Here is an 8,899-nt window from a genome sequence, read left to right on the forward strand (position 1 = left end):
AGGGAGGTGTGTATCCCGATGACACCGCCCACAGCTATGTAACATGGTGGTGTGGGAGCGGCAGCGATGCCATTGCGCATGCGCAGAGACGCCCCAATCCATGTTTACCTATGTGACGGCATTCATCACGTGTCTCCCCCTCCCTCAGCGGTGACCGGGCCCTGCAGGGCGGAGACTTCCCCCTTGTGTCACAACCAGGAAGACATTACTGCAGCTTCCACAGTTCTACCTGAGAGCCGAGGATATTGGGGGGCCACACGGTGCTGCTGACCCTGCAGTGGTGAGTACGTGCTGGGCTTCATGTCCTCACACTGGACAACCACTTGGTGCTGGGTATAGCTGTAGTGGAACTACAAGTCCCAGTATGACTTGTCCTACAGCTGCAGGCATACAGGTGCCAGGGCATGCTGGGAGTTGTAGTGCAGCAGCCTTGAGGTCCCTGCTGTATGATATCTGGCGGACATGGGAACGATAACATAATTTGCCGGTAAAATCGTCAAATTTATCATTAATAAAACGTAAAACGGTTCTGATAAATGACTTTCACAGGATTGTATCCAATTGCCTTTGCTTCACAGACTGCGGTCAGGAAGGGGTTAATAACAGGGCTCTCCTTAAAGGGGGTTTTCAGGAGTAAAAATATTTATTATATATATAATATATGAATATTCTTTAAAACATTTTTCTATTCCTGTCCCCACCATCTGAGTCCCCTGCCAGTTGTGGACACGAGACCACGGTGGCAAACACAACATGGCGGCATCTTGTCCATACTTATGGCACCGCTGTGGGCAGTGATTGGCCGCCATGGTCATGTGACTACCTGTACGACACACACGAGGGTCTAGGGAAGGTTTGGAGGAACAGCAACAACCTCACAATTGTGGTTTCAATGGGAAAACATGGGGCTTCTGTGGATGCCTCTAGACATGTCCATGATCGGTGCTGTCCAACCGGTGACGCCACCACGGTTCTACCTCTTCACATGGGGGGGACAGTCCTTAGTATCCCCCCCGTCTGGACAGTCCTTAGTATCTGGTGGTTTCGAGCCCCGTTCCTTGTTTTACTGTTCATTCCTTTCTATTGAGATCTTTGGAGGCCCATTCTTTGGCATCCATTGATTTGGTGGCCTATTTTCCTATATCCTATGTTTTGGAGGGCCATTTCTCGATACTTTATGTTTTGGTGGGCCATTTCTCGATATTTTATGTTTTGGAGGGCCATTTCTCGATATTTTATGTTTTGGAGGACCATTTCTCGATACTTTATGTTTTGGAGGGCCATTTCTCGATACTTTATGTTTTGGTGGGCCATTTCTCGATATTTTATGTTTTGGAGGGCCATTTCTCGATATTTTATGTTTTGGAGGGCCATTTCTCGATATTTTATGTTTTGGAGGGCCATTTCTCGATATTTTATGTTTTGGAGGGCCATTTCTCGATATTTTATGTTTTGGAGGGCCATTTCTCGATATTTTATGTTTTGGAGGGCCATTTCTCGATATTTTATGTTTGTTTTGGAGGGCCATTTCTCGATATTTTATGTTTGTTTTGGAGGGCCATTTCTCGATATTTTATGTTTTGGTGGCCGATTCCTTAGTATCCGATTGTTTGGGGGGCGATTCCTTGGCATCCGGCGGTTTGGGGGGCGATTCAGACCCCCTGATATTTAGGTAAGACTAGTTTCACACCTGTGGAATTCACTGGATCCGGCACTGCTGGAAACGAACGTAATTCCCGCCGGCCCCAATAAAGTATCATGGGGTCCAGTGTAGATCCGGCAGACAATACCGGGAATCAGCCGGACACAAATCGCAGAGTGCAGCAGTTTGTGTTCGGCCAATCCTCTGCATGCTTGTCGGAAGGCGGCTGGATTTACGCCGAACCCCATAATACTTTATGGGAGCCGGCGGGAATTTCATTTGTATCTGGCAGTGCCAGATCCAGAGAATTCCCGCGGCCGTTCTCTGCCAGAATTCACACCTAGCCTTACAAACTGCTCCTGGTTTCCGACTCCTCACGTGGACCTGCCCCTCGCAGTTCTACTTGCTGGATCTGTGTGTCCAGGATGCTGCTGTCTTCCTCCTGCAGACTGTGTGAGATGTCCTCCTTGGATCCTCAAACCCTCTGATCTGCCGTGTACAGCTTTCTTCCCCCCCTGGGGGCTGGTCACTAGTCTATGCTCTCACAGCGCTGGCGGGAGATTCATTCACACGCATGCGCTGTGATGATGGAGCGCAGGGGGCAGGTCATGCAATGTAACCGGGCTAGAAACGTGCACATTGTACGTCACGTGATCCAGAAGGGGGCCTGGAGCATGATCTGACCGGAGAGCGCAGCGCTGACCCTGTAGGCAAATTTTTATAACTATCAATGGAAATGTAGTTTTTTTACATGAATTTTTTTTAAAATTCTCAGAATACCCCCTTTAAAGGGTTAATAAATGTCTGGTGCTTCTGTGACGCGTTTTATACCTATGCCCTCTACTACTGTAATATGTGCTCAGCGGTGGATTGCTATAATTAACCAGTGATGACATCACACCATCACATGCCGCACCTGGAGACGTAGCAGAGCTCTGCACGTGACTGCTGTAGATGCATATTCGGTATAGTGGGGGCCACAGACGCTGGGTGGAACCTGCAGATGTGGGGTCGTTTTCCTCACCTCTGCTTGGTGTCCATGAATTCACATCTGATCTCTCCTTCTCCCCTCTCGCAGCATCTTGGGGCAGCTGCACCCCCCTCCTCTCTTATCTTCTCATTTTACACTAGATGGATTTTCGGGGGGCCGAGGAGGTTTTTGATCATTCAGAGAGAACCTAAACTGCAGGTTGCCTCCCCCCACACAGAAGTAGTAGTCACAGCCCCTGCTTACCCTGTAGTCCCAGTAGCCTTCCTCTTTCACCTAGTTTTACAGCAGGGTCCAGTCGCCCCCTAAAGGCTATGATTGATGTAGGGCAGGGGCCAGCAACCCTCGGCACTCCAGCTGTTGTGAAACTACAACTCTCAGCGTGCACAGCTGCTCAACTGTTCTCCGAACTTTCATAGAAGGGAACAGAGCATGCTGGGAGTTGTAGTTTCACAACAGCTGGAATGCTGAAGATTGCTTACCCCTGATGTAGGGGATGCAGACAGCGCTTACATGAGCTCTGTGATCACTTCTGCAGGGACAGATTTAGCTCCGGCACTGGGTGGAAGCACCTGACCAACAAAGTGCAGGGAGCAATATCCAGCTGCCCAAACCTAAATATCACTATGATATAAATGACTGACCTCTGAGACCCCCACAATCCCAGAACCAAGGGGGCCACAACATGAAGTATAGCTCCGAACCTGGCACAGTGTTGACTCCGATAACCCTTCCCTTTAGGTCTTGGCGGTCAGACCCCAACCAGTCAGTAACGTATGACATGTCCGAGCCAAACACCATAAGTTACTACAAGGAAAATGCCACCTTGAAGGAATTCTTCTCAATCAGAAGGATTTTTCTATACAGTAATGTTTCTACCGCTAGGACCACCCATGGGTGCTACCCTGCCTCAGTCCTCTGTATCTGCTGCATTATGGATGGCCCGGGAGTTGTAAAGTTGGTACAAACCTTAGGGCCCTAGCATCACGTGACAACATGTGCTGCCTCCCCTCACATAGTCCAACTCTGCTCTAATGGGTGGGCAGTATTCTCTTTTTGCATCCACAGCTGCATTCAGAATTCTGCTCTCAGAACTCCTCCCATAATATTCAGTGACTTACAGTCCGGTCCATAAATATTGGGACATCAACACAATTCTAACATTTTTGGCTCTATACACCACCACAATGGATTTGAAATGAAACTAACAAGATGTGCTTTACCTGCAGACTGTCAGCTTTAATTTGAGGGTATTTACATCCAAATCAGGTGAACGGTGTAGGAATTACAACAGTTTGCATATGTGCCTCCCACTTGTTAAGGGACCAAAAGTAATGGGACAATTGGCTTCTCAGCTGTTCCATGGCCAGGTGTGTGTTATTCCCTCATTATCCCAATTACAATGAGCAGATAAAAGGTCCAGAGTTCATTTCAAGTGTGCTATTTGCATTTGGAATCTGTTGCTGTCAACTCTCAAGATGAGATCCAAAGAGCTGTCACTATCAGTGAAGCAAGCCATCATTAGGCTGAAAAAACACAACAAACCCATCAGAGAGATAGCAAAAACATTAGGAGCGGCCAAAACAACTGTTTGGAACATTCTTAAAGGGAACCTGTCACCAGGATTTTGTGCATAGAGCTGGGGACATGGGCTGCTAGATGGCCACTAGCTCATCCGCAATACCCAGTCCCCACAGCTCTCTGCTCTTTTATTGTGTTAAAAAACCTTTTTGATCAATATGCAAATGACCTGATATGAGTCCTGTGTCCGGAGAGGAGTCCAGCGGAAAGGAGCCCAGCACCGCCCCGCGTCCTCCGAATCTCCTCCTTGCTGGCTGACGTCACAGAGCTGGAGCGCCAAAATCTTGCGATGCGCGAGCTAGCCAGCACAGGGAATGAACATGATGCCGACGCTGCGCATGCACTAGCTCGCGCATCGCGAGATTTCGGCGCTCCAGCTCTGTGACGTCAGCCAGCATGGAGGAGATTCGGAGGACGCGGGGCGGTGCTGGGCTCCTTTCCGCTGGACTCCTCTCCGGACACAGGACTCATATCAGGTAATTTGCATATTGATCAAAAAGGGTTTTTAACACAATAAAAGAGCAGAGAGCTGTGGGGACTGGGTATTGCGGATGAGCTAGTGGCCATCTAGCAGCCCATGTCCTCAGCTCTATGCACAAAATCCCGGTGACAGGTTCCCTTTAAAAAGAAGGAACGCTCCGGTGAGCTCAGCAACACCAAAAGACCCGGAAGACCACGGAAAAAAACTGTGGTGAACGACCGAAGAATTCTTTCCCTGGTGAAGAAAACACCCTTCACAACAGTTGGCCAGATCAAGAACACTCTCCAGGAGGTAGGTGTATGTGGGTCAAAGTCAACAATCAAGAGAAGACTTCACCAGAGTGAATACAGAGGGTTCACCACAAGATGTAAACCATTGGTGAGCCTCAAAAACAGGAAGGACAGATTAGAGTTTGCCAAACGACATCTAAAAAGTCTTCACAGTTCTGGAACAACATCCTATGGACAGATGAGACCAAGATCAACTTGTAGCAGAGTGATGGTAAGAGAAGAGTATGGAGAAGGAAAGGAACTGCTCATGATCCTAAGCATACCACCTCATCAGTGAAGCATGGTGGTGGTAGTGTCATGACGTGGGCATGTATGGCTGCCAGTGGAACTGGTTCTCTTGTATTTATTGATGATGTGACTGCTGACAAAAGCAGCAGGATGAATTCTGAAGTGTTTCGGGCAATATTATCTGCTCATATTCAGCCAAATGCTTCAGTACTCATTGGACGGCGCTTCACAGTGCAGATGGACAATGACCCAAAGCATACTGCAAAAGCAACCAAAGAGTTTTTTTTAAGGGAAAGAAGGGGAATGTTATGCAATGGCCAAGTCAATCACCTGACCTGAATCCGATTGAGCATGCATTTCACTTGCTGAAGACAAAACTGAAGGGGAAATGCCCCAGAACAAGCAGGAACTGAAGACAGTTGCAGTAGAGGCCGGCAGAGCATCACCAGGGATGAAACCCAGCATCTGGTGATGTCTATGCATTCCAGACTTCAGGCTGTAATTGACTGCAAAGGATTTACAACCAAGTATTAAAAAGTGAAAGTTTGATTTATGATTATTATTCTGTCCCATTACTTTTGGTTCCTTAACAAGTGGGAGGCACATATGCAAAGTGTTGTAATTCCTACACCGTTCACCTGATTTGGATGTAAATCCCCTCAAATTAAAGCTGACAGTCTGCAGGTAAAGCACATCTTGTATGTTTCATTTCAAATCCATTGTGGTGGTGTATAGAGCCAAAAAATGTTAGAATTGTGTCCATGTCCCAATATTTATGGACCTGACTGTATATTTTAGTCCTTTTTTAAATAAGATTAAAGGGAACCGGTCACCTCAAAAACGCATATAGAACCGCCAGCATTCCCTCATAGTAGCCTCCAGTCTGTTATTAATCATGTGTTTGATCCGGTAATCTGATGCTCCATAGATTCAAAAAACAATGTTTTAAGCGCCATCTTGCCGGTCAGCTTGAAGTCAAGGGGGCAACGGCTTCCTTGCTTCAAGTCAAGGTAAGCGAGCCCCCTAACCGCCCCCTCTTTTGTTAGATTGACAGCCTGCAGTGTGGCCCGGATCCCATAAATCTCGCACAGGCCCAGTGTGCGCCGATGAAACCCGGCTAACAGCGGCAGTTAGAGACAGGATCACGCCTTACCAAGGAGCGCAATGCACATGCGCGAGACTTATGCCATCCCGCCCGCACTGCAGGCTGTCAATCTAACAAAAGAGGGGACGGTTAGGGGGGCTCGCTTACCTTGACTTGAAGCAAGGAAGCCGTTGCCCCCTTGACTTCAAGCTGACCGGCAAGATGGCGCTTAAAACATTGTTTTTTGAATCTATGGAGCATCTAATTAAACAGCACATCCCCCATAATGTAAAACAGACGTTTTCTGCCCGGACACTGAAGCAGCAGGGGATGTGGGAGAGATGTGAAGTCAGTGTCTGTATCATTTTTAAAAAAATTTTTATTAAACTAAAAAAAATATTAAATAAATTGGCCTCGTTGTAATGTAAATGCCCCAGAGATGAGCTCACAGAGCGGTCTGGTCACGAGCCTGTATTTAGCACAGATGCTATTTCGGCGCTTCCTGTTCTGGTTACCGGTTACATCACTAGTTCTGCATTGACCTGATTTTCAGGTTGCACGGCTTTTCCTCAGTACAGCCAGAGAGAGACATTTTTTGATGCTCCCACTGGGCCAATTTTTACTCTCTTTCTCGTCAAACTCACCTGGACCCCCTTTGAAATTTTGCCTCCTTAGACATGTGCCCACTTGCCAGATTTTTCTCACATGCTGCACCCCAAGGCCGTCCTAGTGGTAAACATTATGGACGTACCCCTTAGACAGTTCTGCATTTTGACCTGAATCTTCAATTTGTTTTGTCCTATAGTTTTCCCATTAGACCCTCATAGTGTCGCCATATGGATAGCTTGCAGGGAATGCGCAGCCTAGTACCCATGTAGTCGTGCTAACCATGTCAGGCCAGTACAATAGATGGCGCCATCCACCACAGTGACCATAGACCACTGCCTCCGTCATGCAAAATCTCATATTTAACCTCCACTTCTGCAAAAATGCAGCAGCACCCCCTGCTGGAACATGTCTATTTGGTGGACTTCCCTTCTCAGTTATCCTAGGTATATATAACCCCCTTAATTAAAGAGAGAGAGGACCCCCATCTGACATCACAGAGGAAACACCAGTGATGTCACTGCTGTGTATTACTACACTGGCCCCCTGGGTCCTAGAGAGACCCATCTAGCTCGCTAGTCATACTCCGTCCTACTTTCCGTCTCCTGTATCCTATGTTACCTGTGGATAACCAGCAGCCTGTACAGTAAGGTGATAAGAATAATCAGGAAATACAGGTCTGCGCTCCTGAGATAACGCCCGGCACAGTCATTGTGTGCTGCGGTCACGTGAAGGAGACATCACGTCATAGACATGGCTCTCCATTGACCTGGGTGTATTCGTCCAGGCTGTTCCTTTTGTACTATTCCAATGATTATATATTCATAGCCCCCCCCCCCTCCCTCTGCTCTTAGGTATACATAGGCTTTGCTTTCACTACTGGGGGGCAGTTGCTGTCCGCTAAGGAAAAGGGGAAAACCCTGCTGTGATCACTAGTCAAAGAGGGGTCCATAGTGGACAACTGGCTGCGTAAGTGGGTTGGGCCTGCTGTGAGTACTGAGGAAGTGCGGAGGCACCTGCTGTGACTAATAGGGGGGCAACTCAGCCAGCCCTACAGCCAAACCTGGCTAAGATTTCACTACGGCCCATGCTCCATGGTTGGGTCGAGGCTGCTACGGACCGGGAAGAGGTTTCTACAGGATCCCCCCCCGTACTACTGTCAGTGATGCCCCTGCCTATCTAGTCTCCAGCAGTACAGTAGGGGACAGTGTATGAAGTGTATTGCAAAGTTTATGGTCACGCCCTGTAATTCAGAGCTGACCTTTGAGGGCGTGGGCGTGTCCTGTAACATTTCTGGAATTAATAATATTTTTATTATATAATACGAAGCCTGAATAATCTCATTCTGTAAAGTCGGTGACATTCCCGCCCCCCCCCAGTAGAAGAGCGGAGCCATCAATGCGGCCGAGTCCTGTAATAATTCATCCAGGAAGTAAAGTGACAGTGGTGGCATTGTGTGCGTGTACCCACTGTAATAACCAATGCCCCCCGCGGACAAGAGTGCCTTTCACGTCTACATAATAGGGGGTTTGTGATGAAGTCATGGGGGGGGGGGGGATGGGAAATCTTAAATCTGATCCTTGTGTTATTGGGTTGGTTCCATCTTTTGTTTCTGGGAAAGCTGGGTGAAAACCAATCTGGCTGTCAAAAGGTGGAAGGGGGGAGCGCACAGGCATCCAGCTTTTCTATTTTGACAAAGGATAACCGCACTCCGGGAAAAAACCTCTAACTTGAAGGGTTATTCTCATCTCAGACAACAGGGGGCATATCGCTAGATAAGCCCCCATTGTCTGATAGGGGTGGGTCCCACCGCACCTGTATTGAGAACGAGCCCCAAAAAGAGGTGGAGAGTTCTCCCTCCACATTAGTTAACTGATTGCTGCCGGACTGTCGCGCTCTTTAGGTGCCGCCACCGCTGCTCTGATGTCTCCATCTTTCTAACACCGGTATTCTTCCTCCAGGAGACTCACAGTTTGGTAAAGGAACCATCTCCCCAAAA

This window comes from Bufo bufo, chromosome 4 (genome assembly GCF_905171765.1).
Source record: "Bufo bufo chromosome 4, aBufBuf1.1, whole genome shotgun sequence".
Lineage (NCBI taxonomy): Eukaryota > Metazoa > Chordata > Amphibia > Anura > Bufonidae > Bufo > Bufo bufo.